We start from the raw sequence: 25650 nt of genomic DNA, 5'->3' as shown, positions 1-25650 counted from the left end.
AATTCAGAGATATTTTGAGTTGAGTATCAAAATAGCACAACAGACACAGAAGTTCTTGGTAAAGTGCCACATAGCACACAAATGTAACCTATTTTAAAACCTATGCCCCATACTCCTGAGAGAATTCAGGACTCTGTAGGTATTATGGAGATACTATTAATTTTAATTTACAAGCAATTACAGCAAACTTGCTAATCTGATTCTTAAGTCGTTAGCAGTTTAAAGGTAGAAAATTGGAATAAGGCAGAGCTACTTGATTTTCCATAACACAATAACTATCATGTATTCAGTCTTACTGTATACTTCAATTGTAGCATAATTTTACATAAGCACAGGGCCAGTAAGACAAAGGGACAGCTGATAGCCTAACAGGAAAGGAGGAAACAAGCTGTACTCATCAGCTACAAGATTTAAAAAGTCCAGAAGACTGACAAATGAGCTATATGTACCCTGATTGGTTTTGTTTAATCGCAGCAAGATATAGATGATCCTGGAGAAAAGATAAGTTTTATAAATGTTTAGTGTATTTATTTAAGAAGGTAGAAAGCATTATAACACTGATTTAGGGAAGTCTCCGTTAAAAAATGGCAAATAAATCCTTTGGTGCTTAAAGTGATTAAAAATAAAACCATCCTGCCATTAATATCAGGAAAAGATAAGCCTACTTTATTCAGATGTGCTTGATAACATAAAATGCCTGATTGCCAGGATTGCTTTGTACTTCAGTGCTTACTTTATTCAGTTTATAGAGTGACTCCATCTCTAGTAATTTCAGTCAGCAATCCACTAATCTTATGTTACTTACATACATATTTGTGACAACCTTCCTACATGTATTAATCTTTATGACAAAACAGTATAAATTTTTTTTTAAATTGTGTATTGAGAATAGCACTGCTATAAAATGATAGCATAATATTTCAAAAAGCCACCCATGGGGCGCCTGGGTGGCTCAGTCGGTTGGGCGTCCGACTTCGGCTCAGGTCACGATCTCGCAGTCAGTGAGTTCGAGCCCCGCATCGGGCTCTGGGCTGATGGCTCAGAGCCTGGAGCCTGCTTCCGATTCTGTGTCTCCTTCTCTCTCTGCCCCTCCCCCGTTCATGTTCTGTCTCTCTCTGTCTCAAAAATAAATAAATGTTAAAAAAAAAATTAAAAAAAAAAAAGCCACCCATAATTTTGTTCATATCTTCCACCCTTCATTATTCTATCTCTATATAGTGCCACCATGTCCATGATTCCGTTTCAACTCCTCTAGAACAAAAGAGCAAATGACCTCAAATCTTCCCTCCTCTCTCTTTCTCCACAAACTCGCAGGGTTAAGAATAGTCTATTCTTCCTGCAGAAGGAAGGGTCAGGAACTGAATCTTGTTAAGGATACCCTTTGAGACAGATTTATACAGATGAATATGAGCTAGCCAGGTTGAAGAGAAGGGAAATGATATGACTTTGATTCTTAATAATCCCTAGATATCTACTCACACATGTGTTATGAGCATTTTATGAATTGCCTGCTGGAGACTGACTGGTCAAGCAGGACAACCTTGGTCTTGGCTACTTGAAGTTGTAATACCAGCTTGCCTGAGAGTGGGTGTGACACAGAGCAGGGTGGATGGAAGGAAGAATACATAGCTTTTGTTTATCTGCCACTAAGATACAACACTGATTCATATACGAATATATTATATATATGCATATATACACACATATACATATATATTATATTACTATTAAGAATCGGGACCATTACCTAGTTACAAAGACAGAGTGGTATGTCATCTACACTGATACTGAGAATCCCCTCCTATGAGAACAGCCCCCTGATTTTCCTCTGAGAATTCTCCTTTGCTCTCTTTGCCCACATGTTTTTGAGGGCACTAACCCTTGAGGCATATAAGTATGTGGCCCAAGGCTTCCTACTGACAGCATTTCATACTCCAGGACAGTAAAATATTTTCAGGAATGGAGCTGTGTGGAAAGGAGCTCTCTTTTTCCTATTATCTGTAGCTTCTTGTGGCCATCTTGCTCTACGAAGCTGGAATCTGTCTGAATCAGATAAGCAAGACAGATCAGAGGCAGCTGAAGCCAAGATTTGAAGAAAGATAGATTTGACTACATAATTGAAGCATCTGTCTTCCCTGAAAATGGACATGGACTATTAGTTATTTGAGCCAAATCATTTCCTTTGATTCATAAGCCTATTTGAAAAAAAAAATTAATGTTTATTTATTTTGAAGGACAGAGAGACAGAGCGTGAGTAGGGGAGGGGCAAAGAGAGAAGGAGACAGAATCTGAAGTGGACTCCAGGCTCTGAGCTGTCAGCACAGAGACCAATGTGGGGCTTGAACTCATGAGCCATGAGATCACAACCTGAGCCAAAGTAGGATGCTTAACTGACTGAGCCACACAAGCCTATTTGAATTGGGCTGTGGTCACTTGACATCAAACATTCATCTTTAATGCCTTTGTTTCCATGTCGTTTTCTCCTTTGAGCTGTGAACACTTCAAAGTCAAGGATTATATCTTAAAAAACTTTCTATATTTATTAAAAATGTATTAGTCTATATTAATCTCCAGTCTAATAGTCAACAAATGTTTTTAAATGGAAGATTAGAGAAAAAATATGTAGACACATACACACAGAAACTGGATGTTGTTGAAAGACCCATATGGCAGCAATACAGATTTGACACTATCTTGACTTTTCAAAACTTGAAGTAAAAATTTTAAGAAATATAAGTATATTAGGGGCGCCTGGGTGGCTCAGTCGTTTGAGCGTCCGACTTCAGCTCAGGTCATGATCTCTCGGTCCATGAGTTCGAGCCCCGCGTCGGGCTCTGTGCTGACCGCTCAGAGCCTGGAGCCTGTTTCAGATTCTGTATCTCCCTCTCTCTCTGACCCTCCCCCATTCATGCTCTGTCTCTCTCTGTCTCAAAAAAAATAAACGTTAAAAAAAAATAAAAAATAAATAAAAAAAATTAAAAAAAAAAGAAATATAAGTATATTCTTGTGGAATTCAACAAACATCATTTGTGATTCCTGGGATATGAAGCTTTCAAAATTTCTCTTTTCCTTTTCTTCTTCTCTTTATTCATCAATTATTAATTAATTAACTTATGTGGAGGTGTTAGAAAGTATACAAAAGTGTTTTAATTATTATTACATATCTGACATAGAAAACTTAATGGCAAATCAATTGATAAGGAAAAGGTGCAGGTTAATTAAGTGTCACTTTTGGTAGTTATTGGTCCATTTACTTAGATAATATAGATTATGCACAATAAGTCATATATAAGATTCCAAACTAAAGAAACAGATTGTTCAACTCCATTTACTGAAATTTTATTACCAGAGTGTACTTGTTTGCAGGGTTTTTTTCTCTTCAAAACCAACCATATTGTAGTAAAGGGATAGTTTATCATGCCATTTTGAACCTCTTCCACAGCCAAACATCCAGAATGATGTCAACTTTAACAGATGTCAACCACTAGTTCAACAAAACAACTACAAGTAGGGGTGCCTGGGTGGCTCAGTCGGTTGAGCGTCCGACTTCGGCTCAGGTCACTATCTCGCGGTCCGTGAGTTCGAGCCCCACGTCAGGCTCTGGGCTGATGGCTCAGAGCCTGGAGCCTGCTTCCGATTCTGTGTCTCCCTCTCTCTCTGCCCCTCCCCTGTTCATGCTCTGTCTCTCTCTGTCTCAAAAATAAATAAATGTTAAAAAAAAAAGATTTTTTAAACAACTACAAGTAAATTGACAAAATATGAAAGTAAATTGAATAATAAAATACATTTACTTGAATCTATGTTTATACTTTCCTGTAAACATATAGAAATATTTTTATTTGGCCACTTTTTTACATCAATACATAAGTCCCTTTTAGTTTTTGTGGGTCTGTCATGAGGCTAGATCATTTCAGAGATGATAGTACTGAGAATTTCTAGTGAACATGAAGAAGAAGGTACTTGTTTAAGATGTTTCTTGCCCAATGAATTATGTAACTAAACCATAACTCCACTATATTATTCTTTTCTATATTTTCTGAGTCTAGGGAATGAGAAAAGATGATTGTTGTTAAATCTTTAGTTTGTCACATCTCCCTACAAAACATGACCACAGACACGCTATGGCATCGCTCCATAGCCTCTCAGTAGAGAGAGAAACACATACATTAAGATAAGAATGAGATTAAGGAGTTTCTTGTGGGAAATAATTTTCTAATTTATTTTATGAGGGAGTACAGTTATCGTGTTAGGAAATTCAATAGATTATGAAGTGTGAACTCTTGTAACTAAACACTAAAAATGTTTATTCATTGAAATACCAGTAATTTATATAATTTTCTGAAATTTTAATACATTAAATTCATGAGTATAAAATTAAAATATGGTATAAGGGAGTGATTTGTGTGACTTTTATTTCTTTGTTCTTTTCAAAAAGGACAGTATTCAAAATTGCTATCTTCTGCTTCATTGAAAGTTGTCTTAGGGAATTCTTTCATGCAAAGTCTCATATATAGTCTCAGCTTTCTAAGTCTACATGTGTTGAGGAAATTAGGAAATAAACAGAATATCACAGCGCAAATAAAAAATCTGACTATTTTCTGTCAAAATTGTGAAATCACACAAAACTGTATAAAACAATGGAATATATTAGACAATATCCTTTTTCTCATGTCCCTGAGATTTTTCCAGTAAGGAAGCTAACTGAACCCTGTCAGACCCCAGGTGCTATGAGAGACATTTTCACACATGTTTAGGTACTGACCCTGCTTAGCAAACCCAAGAGAGAGCATTTTCTTCTCTTTACATGAAAAGAGAATGAGACTCAACCAAAGAATAAATAAACAGCTTTTTGCAAGATCACAAATATATTAAGCAACTGCAGAGGGACTTAAACCCAGTTCTGCTAACTTTAAAACCTATTACTTAAGGATTTGTCTTTGGTTGACTAGTTTTTCAAGTAAAAATACTACCTCTACATGCCAGAAACCAGAACTCTGCTGTCAGAAGTCTCTTACAAATGAAAAATGCCATCATTCTTTCCCTTCCTCTTTTAATAGGTCATGTAATTTACCTACTGATATATACTAATCAGATATTTATATATATATCAGTATATAAATATATAAAATAAAATGCTTCTATGCATCTTTTATTCTTTTAACTATATCTCTATGTGTTCCAATAATAATAATAATAATAATAATAATAATAGATGTTTATGTTTCAACCAGACAAATAATAAACAGAGTTTAGGTCAAAAATCATCAAGCATTAATTACTTAAGTACATATTGAGGGCCCAGGAAAAAGTCCCAGTGCTTTGGGTCATTAGAATGTATCCTCTGGTCCAGTCCCTGTTTTGAGTATCACTGCATAAACAACTGAAACATGCAGTGTATAATTAAGTGATGAAACATATGGTATGAGTTATAAAAGCTTTAGGGATTTAGAGAGATCAAGCAGTGAACTTTCCCAGTATAAAGGTAAGGAAGTGAAGCATCTCTTAGATTTGGTGGTCTTAATACTGTATTATGGAAAATTATTCTTCTCTAGGGTGTACTAGAATTTCTTATTTTAAGAAAAGCAAAATTTTCAGTAGGGGGAAAATTCAACAGGAGACAATATCATTGTGATGACTGTTAAAATAAGCATGAAGTCATAAACTGAAGTACAGAAACCACCAGTTTCCTTTATTAAAATTAAGGAAGAATAAAGAAAGGCAATATCTCTGTTGGTCTCCTGTGCTTGCACTGGATCAAATCTAGCAAGGGCACCATATGAAAAATGGCCACAGCATACCTAATTACCTTTCGTAATTACTTGGAGATCTGCAGCAACAAGAGAATCTCGCATGGGTCCATTTGATTTCTGCTCCACAATTAGCTGTGCAATCAAGATTTCCTTAGAAAACAAGCAAGCAGAACTGTAAACAAGTAACTAACAGACAACAAAGGTAGTCACTTCTATGGCCCAAAGCCTTGCATCCAGAAAGACTATTCGTTAAGGAAACTAGTTCCAGACTTTCGTGTCCACAAGAAGTTCTCCTCAGAGTCCCCCAGTTTAAGCACATGTGTGGTCTTGGAGAAAGGATGCCTCTGTTCCTCTAACTCTAATCAACAAGATCAAGGATATAGCCACACACCATGTGACTTCCCAGGCTGTCGCTAGTTGGTACCAGGAAAAAGTTAATTACAATCAGTGAAACAATGTGGCATTTCATTTTGCAACCATGAATCATTCTCTGTCTGGTCTAGACTCCTGAGATTCATTTTCATAGTAAACTAATCTTTAGAGTGTCAGACTGTGATTAGTGATAGTGACACATTTTACAGATTGGGTCCTCAGAGCTGTGCCTACCCTGTTGCTATGGAAAGTTTGGTAGAGATCTTGGTGATAATAATCTTGACATTAGAAAAACTGGCATAAAAATTAAATATGTACCTCCTTATAAAAAAAATTTGACCAAGATTTCAATCTAGAATAGCTAAATGTTTCTTAGCAACCTATATAATTAAATTATAATAGATTATATATAGATGGGACCTACAGGTTTGTGAATTTATATTTGTGTGTTTGTGAGTTAATTACATTTACAGTTTACAGTAATATTTGAAAGGTCACACTCTAAAAAATAGTTATTGACTTGTTAGGTGTACATACCAAATACTCTGAATATTCCTAATGTGTTCTTACCTGTAAAAATGCAACATACTTAGAATTTTTTTTAATGTTTATTAATTTTTGAGACAGAGAGAGACAGAGTGAGTGCAGGGAAGGGGCAGAGAGAGAGAGAGAGACACAGAATCCGAAGCAGGCTCCAGGTTCTGAGCTGTCAGCACAAAGCCCAATGCAGGACTCAAACCCACAGACGGTGAGATCATGACCTGAGCCGAAGTAGGGCATTTAACCAACTGAGCCACCCAGGTGCCCCACTGCAACATATTTTTACAGAAAAGCATTATAGGTAAAAGGAGATTGTGAGGAAGAATTTGTAAGATTTACGATACTGTGGAGAATGCCATGGGTGAACCAAGGCAAGTGCCATTATAATAAATCCCTTTGCATCTCTTAAGAATGTTCATGGTTTCTGTGTTTGACAGGGTATTCATAGTCTTCCTGTAACTTATTAGAAGGATATTTAAATTCCACTCTGCTACTATGAAGAACAAGCTATTGAAGATGAACTCCTGCTGGTCTTCTTTTAGACATCAAGTTTTGTTCATCACACAAGAAAGAAAACTCACATTGCAGGGGGAAGAAAGAAATGAGTCCTTCAAGTCGTAAGGAGAAACACACTTGAAGGAAGTCGTTCTTACCTCCTCTTTCCTCAAACATATAAACACAGTTATGGGACCAGGGCATTTACTCTCCAGTGTATGGTTGGAAAGTGGGATTTAATGTGTGGGGGAAGGTTGGGGGAGGAATGCAGTTATATTAACTTCTATTTGCAAATGTGTATTCTTAGGAAGAAGCCTGTAGATCAGAATTGTGTGCAAATTTTTTCTATCAAGAATGAAAAGCTCCTAAAGAGTTTTCCTATGTACCTTTGTGCATAGCACTTAGGATAAGAGTTGCTGTCCACGACGAAGACTCAGACTTGGAGACTTCAAGTCTCATGCCAGACATTAACGTTCAAAATATAAAACATAGGAATTTTAGCACATGACCATTGAAAGAAAACGGTGCATGCTATTTGAAGATAGCCGAGGCTTTATGTAGCACCAAGTTACATGCAAAAATAAGTCAGTCTTATGGTGCTGACACCAATCCTCTGGAAAACCTGAAGATGTAAACGTTGAGGAGTAAATTACAGCACTAGTAAAGTTAACCTGGTAGAGTCCAGAATGGCATATGCAGCAGAGAAAAAAGCAAACAGAAACAGTTCATGCTGTTATAATTGCTACAATTTCATTGGCAATTTAAATAAAATAATTCAAATTGCTGCAATTAACACACACATAGAATTTAAAAGATGGTGGGTGACCTCGCACAAAACATACTGTGGAATCAGCCCTCCTCCAAAGAATTAACCTTCATAAATCATTTGCATCCAAAGGACACCTGGCTTTATGCTCTGCAAAATTTATCAGCACAGGAAAAGCAAGGCTCCTAAATGAGAATGCCATCAACAGCAAGCACTGTCTCCTGGTTTATTTCATCCATATGAATACACAGAGACTGGATGTGTTACATTCACACACTCCCCAGCTGAAAGTGGGTTTTTGCTTTTCTGCATGAGTGCCCCGCACAGCTGAGGAGAAACCGTTAGCTGTATTGCTGAGAAGTGAGTCTGATTCACGTTGACAGAGATTCCACTTTTACATGACTTCAGGGGCACAATACCATCTTGTCTGTGGTTTAGGTCTGGATAAAGGGCTCTTTCCATCAACACATTAGAGCATAGTAGCCACAAATTGTTATTTGAGATATGGAGGATATGAGTTCAATGTTTCTCCAGTCACCTGAAACTACATTTAAGACATACTATCTGGGACACATTGGAAGCCTTTTCTCTTATTAGGTCAGATTTATGAAAGCACAGAATGGGCAGTCCAAAGAATGATGATTTATGATCAAAAATTTAAAAAAAGTAACAGCTGGTTGAGTCTAATATGAGTGAATGATGACCTCTACTACCCTTGGCTCTGAGGTGTAGGTCTAGGAAATAAGGTAAGCCAGGTCTAGGAAATAATGTAAGCCATTTGAACTACTGCCTAATGTACAGGGCTCAAAAGCAGTTTTAACATCTAAAATGTGTACTTTTTTTTACCCCTTTAAAAATAGTCTCCACTCTGGAAGGTACTATTTCAAGATCATAAAACTCTTCTGACATTTTTTTCAAATACCAATTCTTTATACTACAAAGACAAAGGGAGTTCCATTCACCATTCACATTTTCCTTCAAAATTATCACACTAATTCTATGCTTATGGCTTGTAATATTTATATTGGTACCTGTTTAGTCAAAATAATATTTAAACAGGAATGTCATGCTACATCCCATTTATGTGATTGTTATCATACCATTGCAATAGGAGAGCAAAAGCATAGCTAATAAAAGGACATAATTCAAGTCAGTTTGAAGGCGAAAGTAAAATTGTACCAGCTGTGGAAACAATAACTGAACTGGGAGGAAATTGTACCTCTATGCAAGTTTTTCACTAAGTGATACTCTCAAATGGGGACAGCAATAAACGAAAGCATTACTTAAATTAGCATCCCCTCTCCAAAGAGAATGGGAACCAGCCTGTCACGGACATTCTGTGATTGACCACAACTGGATCCAGAAGTCTCTGGCAGAACAAAATGGGAGGAGATATAAAATAAAGCCAGAGGAGCTGCCAGAGGCAGGTACCTTGCTTATAAAAAGTTCAAGTCTAACTGGGGAGGGGGGGGGGGTTGGGAAAGGGTGTTGGCAAACTGAAAGAAAATAGAATGCAAAACTAGAAACAATATCAGAATTATTGAATACCAAAACTTCATATGCAAATAAGTAGAAATTAAAGCATGTTCGTTTTGAAATAAGTACTCCTTAAAAGGCTGCCAAAGTCAGATTCTTAAATGGCTATCTGAATGTTAGTTGAAACTGCTTAAATGGTGAATGCTCAGGAATAAAAAAAAAATTAGTAATTTATTCCCAAAGTGACCTTTTCCAGGCCATAATAAATCATCCATATATACTGTCTTTTTTCATGAACCTTCCGTTTAAAGAAGGCAAAAATGGAAGTACTGCTGAGAGCACAAGGCAGTCACGGACTCCAATAGGAAGCACATAAGCACTAATCTAACTTCTTGGCCGAAATTCATCATCGAAAGAAGTGCATGTCTTGTGATTACCTGCCCCAACTCATTCCTTCCTCATGCCTCACATTTCTGTTACCTTTAAGGAATGGTGGGGGAGGGGGATAGAAGAGTCACTGTTCTTGACATTTGCATTTGAATCTTGAGTAAGAAAAGAGGTTTTAAATAAATAAACAAAATGATGATTGAAAGTTGCATTTGTCCCATTGAAACAGAAGCCAAGGAATTAACTTTTGAATTGGAGTTTTGAGACTCAAAATATTCAATATTACTCTTACTGGAAAGTGAACTGCTTAAAGCACAGTTATTCTGGCAGTAATAGTAATGAAGACTTTTCATCTTTTATCACCTTGCTCCTTTAACTAAAGTGTGAACCTAAGAGCCCCAGGCTCCTCTAAATTCAAGGTTTAAATTTTAAAGAAAAACATCTTTGGGAATATCTACAACTCCATTATAGCATTTCATGCAATTCAATCCAACACACTCTGCATTGTTGTTTACAAATTATGTGATCTTCAGCTACATTTATAAGACTGAATAGTCAGCCTTTAAATCAAAAAGCACAGACATGAGAGTAGGATTATATAATATATAAGTATATTAATACACTTAATATATATTTTTTTGTTTTACAAATTAGGCCAGTTACAGCCAAAACACAGCAATGTAACTATTCTCATACCCAATAGAGAGTTTAAACAAAAGATAAAACCACATTTCACATTTTTTATGAATGACTGAATTTTAAATTTTAAGTGAATGGTACTTAAAATTCCCAGAATGGAAATGGGTTACCCACAAGCCACTGTCTACCATCATTCGATAATTACAAAACAAAATACTACAAAGTAAATGAGGTTGATAATTTGTTATAGTATTATAGCATCATAAGTATATTGACAATTTGATGTTATACTCTGTGTTAAAATATGTAGATATAGTAGAGTCTAAACACAATTTAAACAAACTTATATGTAATATTCAGCTTTAAAGAGTGTTTTTGCTAAAGGAATATAGATCAGCAAATAAGCAACAAAAATAGTAAAAAGTCTGAAACTAAAATATGGATTTGAGTCATCTTCAGAATGCATTGTTAATTTCACACTATCCCATGAGAAGAAGTACCCAGATCACAACAGATCTCATAACCCTGTGCAGCCACTAATGGACAATTTATTGACATGAATTTCTGTGACAGCATGCAGTGTTGGAAAGGGAAGAATGAGCTGAGGTCCATGACTCTCACTGGAAGTGAGTCTTTGCCTTGATCGAGCATATTGTACGCAGTCAAGCAAAGCAGCAAAATATTTCTCGAAATGCATTTATGACAAACTGAATACAGAGGAAATGGGGAAAAAAATCCAAGAATCTATATGAACTAGCGGTACTAGCAGAAATAGACGGTGAGGAGGAAATTTTTCAATTTGACCAGAAAAACTACTGCCCAGAGAGAACGGTTAAGAAAACTAGAAGAACAAAGGTGTCAAAGTGGAAAAAAGTAACCTTTAAATAGCGCTGGAGAGAAATATCAGAGGACTTAGAATAAAAGTATTCAGTAACCCACTATATTTCTTGTTAATATTTTATTTTCTTTAAGGAATATACTTCAGAAATCCCTTACATGAAATGACAAAATATGTCTGCTCTTTTTGAACAATGTGTCTCTCAAAGCATTACTTATGAATTATTTAACTTTTCTTATGTGTTCATATAGTGAATAATGATTAGGCAATAACTTAAAAGGAAGAGTTGAAGTCCAATAAATTGTTCCGTCCTTCACATATTAATATACATCTTAGGAACAAATAGCTCGCTTCAGTTCAAAAACTGTTGTGAGGTGTGGGTCCAATACCTGCACACTGAAAGGATTTGTTCTCCCTTAAGGAGTATATTTGCAGTGGTAGCTTACCTTTATTTTAACCACTTTAATCTGATTCCTTCTACCACAGGGCAACAAGCAGAAGCCTTTTTATGCAAATGATTGGGAGAAAGCTGTGATGAAAAGTCTGCATGTAGGAGTAAAATTGTAGATTTTTACCGACTGGATTTTTGTGCCTGGTGGAACCACTGCAGTTCTATTCATCACTTTCTCTGCATGCACCAGGATGGCAAGCTGCACCAGATTTTTGGGATCTGTCGTGATCACGGATTGTGATCAGGGGGCGTTTCCATAGCACTTGTACACATCTCGCTTTAAAAAAAACTCTGTGATGTTGATCACTGTACAATGTAAATGATGAAAGGAGTGAAAACTGAGTCAAAGAGCAGTGAAATGAGTCATTCCAGTTAAAGCAGAATACAAAGTTTGATTCCCAGACACGTGCTGAGGCAACTCTGACTCAAAGGTAACAACTTTTCAAATGAAATTTCACTAGCTATTCATTATATATGGCGAACAGGGGTAATTGATTAAACAGACTCTTTGGTGTCAAGCAGTGGGAAGCGAGATGTTTGTGACTAAGGAAGAAGATGCAGAAGGAGAGAAGAGTCAGGTCATATGCATTTTTTTAAACATGTATTTTATTTTTGAGAGAGAGCACGGGTGGGGGAGGGGCATAGAGGGAGGGAGACAGAGGATCCGAAGTGGGCTCCATGCTGACAGCAGCAAGCCTGATGTGGGGCTAGAACTCACAAAGCCTGAGATCATGACCTGAGCCATAGTGAGACACTTAACTGACCCAGGTGCCCCTGCATTTTTAACTGTTGTAAGTCACACAGCAAAAAATGTCTATTTGTGTATAATCATACTGGAGATATAGGGACCACACTGCATCTACCAACAAGAAACTAGTTTGCTTAATATAGCCTAACAAGTCCTAATTGGAACAGGCAGAAGAAATATGTGCGTACAATACTGTTATCCTAATGATAGAAATGCAACTGGCTATTAGCCAGATTGTTACTGTTTCCTTTACTGAAGCTTGTAATCCCCTGAAAGAAAATGGATTTAGCACTTAGTATTATACCAGGCATTATTTCCCAGGAACACAATCTTCACTAGCTTGCCTCTAAACTTAGAACTCCCACGTATCTCTATCCACTTCTCACCATCCCCACTGACACCACCACAGGCCAGTATCCTCTCAATGCTCACCAAAACTTTTTCAATAGACTAGTAACGAGGCCCCTGGAAGAGGTTCTGCAGCATTTGGATCCAGTCTTCACACTACAACCAGATTTAGCTTTTTTTTTTTTTAATATTTATTTATTTAAATAATCTCTACCCCCCAATGTGGGGCTTCAACTCATGACAACGAGGTCGAGATTTACATGTTCTACTGACTGAGACAGCCAGGTACTCCCAGTTAACTTTTTCAAATATCAATCGGATAGCCTCCAACAAACCCCACTATTAACCTTCGGTAGCTACTTTGCTCATAAGATTAACCTGGCCTGTAAACCTCTTGATAGCCTGGTCAACCATGCATACCTCAATATGCATAGCTCTTGCACTTCTCCATGCTCCAGGCACACTGGGCTTATTCAATTCTGTGAATGTCCATGCTGTCTCCCACTACTGGGACTTTTTCCACACGCTTTTCCTCAGACTGGGATATTATCCATTATATCCACTTTCCAGCCTTACTTATGTTGTATTCTCCCTTCCAAGCTTACATTCAAGGTTTACTTCCTTTAGTTGTTAAGTTTTATCATAGTATGATATTGCTTTCCTCCAAAGCACCAATCTTAGAAGATACTTATATGTGCTTTTGTCTGAGTAGATCTTTGGAAAATGTTTTTCTCGTGAAATATGAAACAACACAGAAATGCACACAAAGCAGAAACGGGCAGTTTATCACTCATGTACCCACCACATAAGACGTAGAATTTTGCATGCAGAAACTCATGCCCTTATCCAATTAGTGTATACTCTTACCACTCCTCCAAAGGAAAGCACTGATATGACTTATATAATGAATACTGTGAAAATTTTCACTACCTAAGCATGCATCTTTAAACAGTGAGTGTAAATTTGCCTATTTTTTGACCATTCTAGAAATAATCACATGATAATTATTCTTTGTGTCTTCATGGCTGATAATGCAAGCCTTAGCTTTCCTATCCTTACTCAAAGTTGACTTTATAATTTGTGGTTGCTTGTATTTCAGTGTAAACTTTCACCACATTTGCAACTTTCAACAAGAAAACACTTCATTGGAATGCCATTAAATCTGTTGATAAATTTGGGGAGAATTGACATTTTGACAATATTGAAGTTTCCAATCCATTAATATGGTATATTCCTCCATTTACTAAGCTTTTCTTTATCATGTTAATGTCTTATAGTTTTCAGTACAGAAAACTTTGACTTTTTTTGTTAGATTTATTCTTACGTTGGTTTTTTTAATGCTATTGTAAATTGTATCTGTTTTAAAATTTCAGTTTCTATTAATCTGTATAGAAATATAGTTAATTTGGGGTATTTACTTGTATCTAGGACCTTAATAAATTCAGTTATTGGTTTTAGTAGTTTTTTGTAGAATCTTTTGGATTTTCCACATAAACAATGTTGCCTGTAAATAATGACAAAATTAATTACTTCCTTTCAATAATTATAATTCTATTTTTATTTTCCTTATTTATTGGTACAGCTAGGACACCAAATACAACGTTGTATGGATAAGAAAATAACAGACATCTACATTTTGTTCCAATCTCAAAGAAAAAGCTTTCAATAATTCAAAATTAGGTATAATGTTTACTGTAGGGTTCTAGTGATACCTTTTATCTAATTAACAGTTTCCTTCTGTGTCTAGTATGTTAATCATAGACAAGTATTAAATTTTATTTTTTCAACTATTAGACTGATTACATTAGTTGTATCCATTATCTTGTTAATATTTTGTATAGTATTGATATATATTCAAATGTTACATCAATTTGCTTTTCTATCCTTCTTTTGGCACTGACAGTATTATCCTTTGTATATAATAACCACATTTGGTTTGCCACTAATTTATTTAGATTCCTTAAAAATCTATGTTTATTAATAATATTGTTCTATAATTTTTCTTTGTTGTAGTGTCACTGTATCATTATTGTTACTGTGGTTATTCTGATCTCATAAAATCATTGGGAGTCTTTTTCTCTATTTCCATTTTCTGAAAGTATGTAGTTTCATCTGTCAGCGGATTAATCTGGGACTTAAGTTTTCCTTGTGATAGTTTTCTAGTGCTTTAATTATAAATTTAATTTCTTAAATTTTCCATTTCTTACCATAGCAGTTGTCTTTTAGGAATTTTTCAATTTTATCTAAAAATTTAAACATACATCATAAGTGTTCTTGTTATTTATCATTTTAATATTAGAATCTATAATAATGTTACATGTTTTAATCCTTATATTGTGTATGTATGTGTGTATTTTTAATTTTTAAAAAATGTTGATTTATTTATTTATTTTGAGAGATAGAGAGAGCATGAGCTGGGGAGGGGCAGAGAGGCAGGGAGAGAGAGAATCTCAAGGAGACTCCATGCAGAGACTGATGCGGGGCTCAATCCCACAAACCATAGGATCTTGACCTGAGCCATAATCAAGAGTTGGACACTGAACCAACTGAGCCACCCAAGTACACCATGTGTTTGTATTTATTGCTTTTTATTAGCCTCATAAGAGTTTGTCAGTGTTATTAGTCCTTTCAAAAAAAGCTCTGGGATTTGTTGATCCCTTTACATGTTTATTTTCTAAGTTGTTAATTTCTATGCTCAGCTTTATTATTTTCTTTTTTCTATATTCTGAAATATATTTTTTCTAAAATATTTGTATTATTAGATCATTGATTTTGAATGATCTCAATTAGTCTAATTTCATAAGTTTTAATGTACATTAATTTTATTATTTTGCTAAAAATATTTCATTACTTCCTTGACTATAGGCATATTTCTTATATTAATTTTTTTATTGATTTCTAGATTAATTGAATTTTGAACAAAGTATACACTCAGATTAATTTTTGAAATTTATGGATATTTGTTACTTTTTGTAAAGGTTTCATATACATTTGAAAAGAATGTATATTCTTCAGTTCTCAAGTACTTTATGCTTTGTACATTAGGTCAAGTTTATTAATTATGTTGTGAAAATCTTCTATATCCACACTGTTTATTCTATTAGTTACAAATAAAGAGTGTTAAAATATCCCATCACAATTGTAGATTTACCTAATTTTTCCATGTTTTCATGAATCATTGTCACATATTTTATCCATTTTTTGTTATCCATTTATACTTTTTATTTTATACAGTTTTCTTTATCCATTAATCAGTTGATGGACATTAGGGCTCTTTCCATAGTTTGACTATTGTTGATAGTGATGCTATAAACACTGGGGTGCATATATCCCTTCATATCAGTATTTTTGTATCCTTTGGATAAATACCTAATAGTGAAGTTACTGGGTCATAGGGTAGCTCTATTTTTAATTTTTTGAGGAACCTCCATACTGCTTTCCAGAGTGGCTGCACCAGTTTGGATTCCCACCAGCAATGAAAAAGGGTTCACTTTTCTTTGCATCCTTGCCAACATCTGTTATTTCCTGAGTTGTTCATTTTAGCCATTCTGGCAGGTGTGGGGCCATATCTTGTTGTGATTTTGATTTGTTTTTCCCTGAGGTTGAGTGATGTTGAGCATCTTTTCATGTGTCTGTTAGCCATTTGGATATATTCTTTGGAAAAGTGTCTTTTGCCCATTTCTTCATTGGATTACTTGTTGTTTGGGTGTTGAGTTTGATAAGTTCTTTATAGATTTTGGATACTAACCCTTTACCTGATATCCTTTGTAAATATCTTCTCTCATTCCATTGTTTGCCTTTTAGTTTTGTTGATCATTTCCTTTGCAGTGCATAAGGTTTTTATCTTGATGAGGTCCCAATAGTTCATTTTTGCTTTTGTTTCCCTTGACTCTGGAGACCTGTTTAGTAAGAAGTTGCTGCAGCTGAGGTTAAAGAGGTTTTTACCTGTTTTCTCTTCTAGGATTTTGATTTGGTCCTGTCTTACATTTAGGTCTTTCATCCATTTTGAGTTTATTTTTGTGTATGGTATAATAAATTGGTCCAGGTTCATTCTTCTGCATGTTGCTGTCTAGTTTTTCCAACACCATTTGCTGAAGAGAGTTTTTTCCATTGGATATTCTTTCTTCGATACATTTTTTTCTGTATTTTACTTTGATCTTTTAGAACCTCCTGCAAACAGGATTTAAAAAAATTTTTGTCTGCCAATCTTTGCATTTTAAGTGAAATTAATCAATTTACATTTAACATAATTACTATGAGTATTTAAATCTATCATCTTACTGTTTCTATTTATGTGTTCTATATTTTTCGTCTCCTCTCGAGTTTTTGCTTGAGTTAGCATTACTTATTATTGTACTTCCTCCATCTATTTCTTGAAAGTTATATATTTCTTTACTATTCCCTTAATGATTAATCTGGAAAATAAAACAAATTTTGAATTATCAAAGCCCAACATTGTCATTCATACCTTTTTTCTAGACAATTCAAAGACCTTTGAACACTATAATTTCATTTATTTCTTACTGGACTTTTATGCCATTGGTATCATGTATTTTAATTCTACACATATTGTAGAACACTGAAACCACAGTTATTCCTTTTTTTTTTAAGATTTTATTTTGTAATGTTTATTTGGCGGGGGGGGGGGGGGGAGGGAGCATGAGCAGGGGAGGGACAGAGAGAGAGGGAGACACAGAATCTGAAGCAGGCTCCAGTCTCCAAGCTATCAGCACAGAGCCTGACACGAGGCTTGAATTCACAAACCGTGAGATTGTGACCTGAGCTGACGTTGGAAGGTTAACCAACTGAGCCACCTAGGTACCCTCGTTGTTATTCTTTTATAAGATCAATAACTATATATTTAAACTTTTCATAATTCTTCATTTTGCCCACATTTTTATCTTCCATCTTATTATAGATTGAATGTTTATGTCCCCCCCCCCCCCCCCCCCAGGATTCACCTGTTGAAGTCCTAATCTCCAATTTGATGATATTTGGAGTTGGGGCCTTTGGGAGGTACCTAGAGTTAGATGAGGTCATGAGGGTGGAGCCCTCATGAGGGGATTAGTGTCCTAAGAGACACCAGAGAGCTCTCCCTCTCTCCACACACACTCACTGAAGAAAGGCTATGTGAATATACAGGGAGATAGCACTGGGTACAAGCCAGGAAGAAAACTCTCACCAGAAACTGAATTGGCCAGCACTTTGACCTTAGACTTCTTAAGGCTGCAGAATTGTGAAAAATAAATTTCTGCTTTTTAAGCCACCCTGTCTAAGGTATTTTGTTTTGGCAGTGCAAGCTGACTAATACATGTTTGGACTAATTTCCTGTCTGAAGCACATTTTCTATTATTTCCTTAAATGTGAGTCTGTTAGTAATTAATTTTCTCAGCTTTTGTTTTCCTGTAATGTCTTTTTTTCATCCTCATTCTTAGAAGGTATTTCTATTTTAAAAGTTTTGGTTAGCAGCCATTATCCTTCAGATATTTATAATTGATATTCCTTTGTGTTCTACTTTCTTTTTTTCCTACTGCTAAATCAGCTCTTAGTATAATTGCTGTTTCTATAAAAACATGTCTTTTTTTTTTTCTTCTGGCTGTTTTAAAGTTTTATCTTTGTTTTTGTTTTGAAACTAATTTACTATGTTTTTCACCCAGGTGAGAATTTATTTTTATTCCTTGGAGTTCATAGGGTTTCTTCAATTAATGACTTGATGTCTTTCATCAACTTGAGAAAATTCTTAGCCATTATCTCTTGTTTCCCATAACATATTATAAACTTCATGAAAGCAAGATCTATGTCTGCTTTTTTAGTCACTATTATATCATAGGACCAAAAGTGTTTCATAAGTGTTGATTTATCAAAAATTCTTCTGGGACTACATCTCAATACATTCTTCCCTAATTCTTTCTATTCTAATTTCAATATTTTTCTGTGCCTGTCAGTATATTGTCCTTAAATACATTATACTTATTACACTGAGACCACAGTGTTTCTCAATCAAGGCACACATCTGTGGGTATATTCAGTTATACCTTGGGGGTAAACAAAGCTATGAAATAAATGTGGCTCAACTTTCAAAGCTATTTGGGGTAGATATATTTTTTAAATAGTTAAGCAATCACCTAGGTAATTTGAAATATTTTTTATACATAACACAGATGGGATGGAATCAGGATGGTGCTAAGGAGTTTCTGTCTGCAATAGAGAACTTCTCTGGAGGGAGTGACTGGGCATATTCTCATGCATCTTATGTTTTACCTATTGACTTTGGATTGGATTTTCTTTTGAAAAAGGACTAGAATGCAAACTATGCATTCTTTTTAAAATTAAGGGGCACTTGGGTGGCTCAGTTAGTTAAGCATCCAACTCTTGATTTTGACTCAGGTCATGGTCTCATGGATTCATGAGAATGAACCCCATGTAGTGCCTTGCACTGACAACACAGAGTCTACTTGGGATTCTCACTCTCTCCTTCTCTCTCTCTCTCTCTCTCTCTCTCTCTCTCTCTCTGCCCCTCCCCCACTTGTCACACACTCTCTCTCACTCAAACAAATAAATAAACCTAAATTTTTTAAAAAATAGTATAAATGTCAAAGTATTCATGCCATGTTCCCAGGTCATCATTCTCTCTTCATTAGAGATATTTCAGAAACACTGTATATTCTCTATCCAGAGTTTATTTGTAAATCTCTGCAAGACATGAGGTATTGTAATGGCATAACTTTTTCTCTTAATCATCTTTACATGCCTAGAGCCTAGCACAATTTAAAAGAAAAAAAAAGTGTAAGCAATGAACGATACTGTGTATTGCAGTCACTTCATGTCTCTCAGAATAACTTCTTTGGGAAAAAGTAGTGGGTAGCAATGACAAACCCTGGAAAAGTCTTAAGAAAAGCCATTAAAAAAATTACTCAATAAAAGGATATAAAACCTTTACTCATAAAAGGTAAGCACATCTGACACAATCTGTTTCAGCAATATTAGTAAAGCTAAACTGGAATAACTGACATTCTATATAATCATGTGAGTTAATATATTCACTCTAACACATTTTGCATCTATTTGTTTATCTCTGTATAAACAGCAGTGAAAGATCTACTGTTTGCTAGCTGCTTAACTTTTGTGAGTGTAGCATAATTATAAGTGAGTTGATAAGTAATGAAAACATTAAGTGTTGTGTAAAGATTATGACTCCAGTGCCTAGTAGGCCAATTAAATTTGATGTTTGTTACTCTGTCTCAAAGTAAATAATGATATGTTTTCCCTTGTGCCTATGTAAATAGCTGATTGATAACAATACAGAAGTGGTTATGAAGGCCAATTCTACTCATTAGATATGTGACTAAGCAACTCATTTTACAGTTAAGGTGACTGGTAGTGCACACTGTGATACCATATAGATGAAATCAATGTTGGACCTTAATGAGTGCAACATAGTAAAGAGTTATATGTTTGTTTGTTTTTTTTTAATTTATTGAACTGTGTAGGAACAAGAAACCAATGTCATGAAGAATTAGTATTTGTAAGCCATGACTTGATTGCTAACACATTTGCCTGAAACCAAAAAATAACAACATGAAGTATAACAAAACTTATAGAAAGTGAAATTATATGAGGCCCAGGACATTACACACTATATAGATTCAGTGAATATATGTTAACTTTAAGTTGTTATTTTTCTTCTTGTTTTTTTGTTTGTTCTTAACTTTCCTTGTAGCAATAAATAGTATGACAGATGAATAGTCCCTTTAAAATAAATTTTGTCAAACATTTTAAAGTTTAAGGTCTGCTATTATTTTTACATTTGACTCCAGAGTGGCAAAGTGACAATCATTAGTAGATATAAAAATAAAGCCATTGAATAATGGCAAACTTTCTGAAAGCTAAAAGCAAAAAACAACAAGAAATTTTTAAAAACAGAGGGAAAAAAGACCTATTTTCATAGAAGCAATAATTAGACCACAGAACCTTTGGATTGTATCTGAACTTTTTAATAGGCAGATCAGAAATCTAAGGGAATGAGCAAAGTAGGTTTCCAAAATTATTTCTTCGAAAGATTTTATATCTTGTAAAAGGCATAGACTAGTTATGACAAGAAATATCAAGATTGTGTTGGATGGTCTTAAACTTATTTGATAATTTTGTATTGATGTTTTAATTTTTTAATTACACCAGACTGAGTGAGGGCTGGGAGGTAACATAAACTAGTTGGTAATATAGAAGTCTCAATAAAGCCCTACACTTTGGTAAAAATAAAGAGCTGCCTTGGATTCTGAAGAATAAGATAAAATTCCACACATTAAAATGATGAAATTGTACCTGGATTACATATTATGAACACGAATTCCAATTTCACAAGGTTGATAGAAGTGTTTATTGGGGTTTGGACACCTACCACCTTTGTTTCAGAGCCAGAGGCTTTGATAGAAGTAAAGAATAGGAGACAAATTTGGAAGATGTCTGATGGGTCATATTAAATCATCCTGATCCTTGAAACAAAATTTGGCCCACCATTGTAAAGAAAACCAAACTGTTTAAAATTACATTGCACTGGTTATTTTATTGGAGCCTAGCCTTTTTGAATCATCCTCTCTCTATATTTTTATAATAACTTCATTAAAGTCAGAAATAGGTTTCTAAAGTTACAAGGTGAAAATTATCATTTAAAAGATAAATTAGTAATTCCGGAAAATGTTTTACTATCAAAAGACAATATTTACAATAACTGCAAATCTTCTTTGCTTGCCACAATTAACCATCTGGCAAATGGGATATAATTAGGTCATCATTTGGCAATGTGATTTCAATACAGGCAGAATACTAATAACACAATGAGCCAAGTTCCATAATCTAATCTAATTCATTATCATTTCTCCAGCACTTCATTTTTGTTTTAAATGACTCTATTTGTTAATCATTCAACATCTCTTTGCTGAAGATAAATAATACAGCACATTCCCAATTGATAGACATGAAAACTGAAAATAAACAGAGTAATTTATCCTTGGTCATACTGCCAATTTTTAAAAAGGCCACATTATTAATTCAGCCTCTGATACCTTCTGATACATTTCACTCAAGAAATATTTACTAAGACACCTACCATGTGTTAGCACCGTATAGGCCACTACAAAATCAAAGACTATATGAGCCCTGGCATAAATGAGCTTAGAGAAACAACTAAGAAAAAATTGCACATGCAAGTTTTAAAGTAAAGCGATAATACACAGTTCAGAATGACCAGATTTTCTGGAGATTAGGAGTAACCAGGAAATTCTTCATGAAATGGGTCATAAGCATGTGTTTCAATAAGTTTGACAGGTGAAGAGATGGCTATGGGAGTTGAAGAAAATAGAAGCCTAGAATGATCTTCTCTCTCTTCTCTCTTTTCTTCATTATTCTCTCTTCTCTCTCTCTTCTTTCTTCTTCCTCTCTCTCCTCTTCTTTCTCTTATCTTTCTACTCTCTCTTCTCTTTTTTTCTTTCTGCTCTCTCTCTTACTCTCCTCTTTCTTTCTTCTCTTATTCTCTCTTTCTTTCTTATTGAACTGACAGTATAGGTGGTAGCCTCAACCAGTTTGGGTGATTAATGTGGAGTAGCAGCAGATTGAGGAGATAAAGTAATGAGCTCAATTTTTACATGACTGATGTTGAGGCTTGATGTATAAAATCTAAGAATTTTTTGGTCTACTTCTGGAGCTATTGATAAAGACACAATTAATATAGTTGAAATGCTGGGAATAAAAAAGGGTGGCCAACAAGAATTTACTGAGTAAAAATAGACAAGGGCTGAGAATAGAGTTCTGGGACAACATTTTTATTTAAGCGATGAGTCGAGAGGTCACCAAAATATTTTAAGTAGGAACTGTCAGGAATAGAAAGAGAAGCAGAATATAGTGTCATAGAAACAACAAACAAAAAATCAGAAGGGTGAACCAGTCAGTTTTTTTCTTTCTGTGTTGATGCTGTATAAAAAAAAAAAAACTTACAAAATATTAGCACTTATAACAAAACATCTGTTTTTCTTGCATATGGATCTATGGGTCAGCACAAGCAGTTCGGTTTCATGTTTTCACCTGGTTTCAGGTACAAGTTCAGTTCAGGGTCCCCCCATGTGACCTAAGTTGTACATTTTGCTGATCAGACCATCCATTAAGTGAGCATGTTCTTCTCATAGCATATGGAAAAAGCATGAGAAGTCAAGCATATTTGAAATCCTTGATCGCCTCATGTCTATCATTCTATTGTCCAAAGAAAGACATATATCAAAGAATCAGAGATACATATTCCACTTGCTCTGGTAATAGAGGCTTTTCAAAGTCCTCTAGAAAAGGGTATCATGAATTTATAGTTCTGTAACATGAACCAAGTAAAGAATTGAAAACTATAATTTAACCCAGTCTAATCTATGACTAAAGATCATGATCAATTATCAGAGACCAAATAGGAAAAGAACTAGCCTGAGAAGAGTTTGTTGTGATATGCACTTACAGACTCACTTCCAAGTACACGGAGTAGAAGAAAATGAGAATATTCTATAGCACTGATTCTTTATTTTGTAGAGTAGTAGAAATGTCTGGTGAGTTTTTTTTTTTTTTTGAAACATCTCTATATGAAACCAGATCAAATAAAAAATTTCTGAGGCTGAAATGTGGATTCATTTTACTTTTTTTTAATTTTTTTTACAGTTCCTAGGGTGATTCTAATATACAGGAGAATTTTACAGTAAACATTCTCCACTTTGCAAAGGAAATTAAAGAAACATATAAATAAGCCTAATGTCACTTTACAATACAGTTCAAATTTTATGTATATGGCACAGAATGTGTGTAGGTGTGTATGCAAAAAAAAAAAAAGGAGGAAGGACACAAACATCATGGTCATTTCTGGATTGGCAGATTGTAAATCTTTCTTATTTTACTCTTTGTTATTTTTTTCTCTTCAATTTATTTAAATTCAAGTTAGTTAACATACAGTGTAGCATTGGTTTCCAACTCCTTGTATTTTTTTGTATTTTCTAAATTTCCTTCAGTGAAATGTACTGGTAAAATCTGAGACAATAAATAAACGTTGGTAAATAGAAATTCAGACTAAAGTAGATGCCCAGAGAAGAAACTGCAGCATATTAGAATTCATGAAAACAGAGAATAATCTTCTAGAAAGAAGGTAAAATTGGTGTGTTTTGGGAACCTGAAGGAAAAGAAGAAAAAGAGCCAACTATTTTCGATATGTGGTCAGCATGTTGTAGAAAAGATGATAAGGAGGGCTAAAATGTAGTGATATACCTTCTTTTGCATATAAACGATTTCAAGATCTCAACCCAGAACTTTGTCATAAGGGTCTGACTATACTCTGAAATATCAGGTGAAAATAAGATTGAGAATAAGTTAGTGACAGTTCAGTATCCAAGACGCATTTTTCTCCTCTGCCTTTCATGAAACTTGATATGTTAAAATTGATCTTTTCATACTATGAAATGGGATAATTTTTCATCTCAGTTTGATCTGATCAGGCATCCTGTACCTCTCCACTTGATGACAAAAATAAAACATACCACTCCAATAGAAAAATAATGAAGAAAACTGGAATAAAATGGAGATGAGAGAAAAGTAGCAATTGCCAAAAGTTTGGATATATAAATATGCAAATGTAACACATCCCAGGCTTTAACTCAGTTGATTTGTTGAGCCTTCACAAAAGATATGGGCAAATTTATGGCCCATTTTCTCCCGTCTTTCTAAAAAATTATTTTGTTTCTGAGCACTGAAAGGGGAAGACTGCCTGCATTTTTGTAAATAAATGTTCCTGTGGTTTGTGAGATCTAGGCACATATGTTTCAAGCATAAATGTTTTCTACTGGGAACTCTATAGAAAACCTATTATCGAGAATTAGATGATTTCATGCCTCATAAGTTTAATACTAACTGGCAGAAGTCAAAAGGAATTAACTTTTTTGCAACTGTGTCACAACTCCAAATATTGTGCCGAACATCCTGGGTTTTCAAAACTGACTGGATGGGATAGTTCATTTATAGTTAATATTTGTACTGAATTCCCAACTAATCACGACTGTTACTTTTATTATTGCTGTTGCTGTTGTTCTTTTTATTATTGTGAACCAAACGCATGCCCTTTGACTGCAAAAGATAATCCACACCTCCAAAATTACTCTCATGGCTTTACATAAAATTAGTGTTGCAACAATAACTTTTTAAACTCTATCCTATACTATTCCCATATTAATACTACATTACTGAAGAAAATACAAAGGTTGTGACTACAAAGCCATGATCACAAAATAATATTTTAAATAATATATATTTTCTTTCATTAAAAAAAAAAACTCTGAATATTTACAGTCTAATTAAGCAAAGTTCAGTAAATGGCCTAAGCATGGTAAAGACAGAAGTGAAGTGTTGAACTCCCAACACCACAGCCCAACCATTTAACTGTACTCTACATCTTTCCTTTATCCAGAGGCAACATTCAGGGAACAACAGAGCCACACAAATTTCCCTTTGACACCACAAATGACTGTTGCTCAGTAGAGGAACAACTCTTCCCTTATACAAAACCCATCAACCTGAAGAAGACAAAACACTCCCATACCCAAAATGGGCTTTAAGTTCTGCCCTAAGATCCCTCCAACCACTATTCACCTGAAGCGGGGAGAGCCACAGCAAATGTGCTCACCATGCAGTACTCCAGCATGGGTCATGTAGCAGAAGAAACAACCCTCCTCCCAGTTAAAAACTCGAAGGCCAGGTTCTTGTTACATTACAACAGTGAAAGCAATAGTATAGGTAGGGTAGCACCACTTGCGGAAAAGAGGAGAGAAA

Source organism: Panthera uncia (assembly GCF_023721935.1).
Source record: "Panthera uncia isolate 11264 chromosome C1 unlocalized genomic scaffold, Puncia_PCG_1.0 HiC_scaffold_4, whole genome shotgun sequence".
Lineage (NCBI taxonomy): Eukaryota > Metazoa > Chordata > Mammalia > Carnivora > Felidae > Panthera > Panthera uncia.
This window is presented reverse-complemented; position numbering follows the sequence as displayed.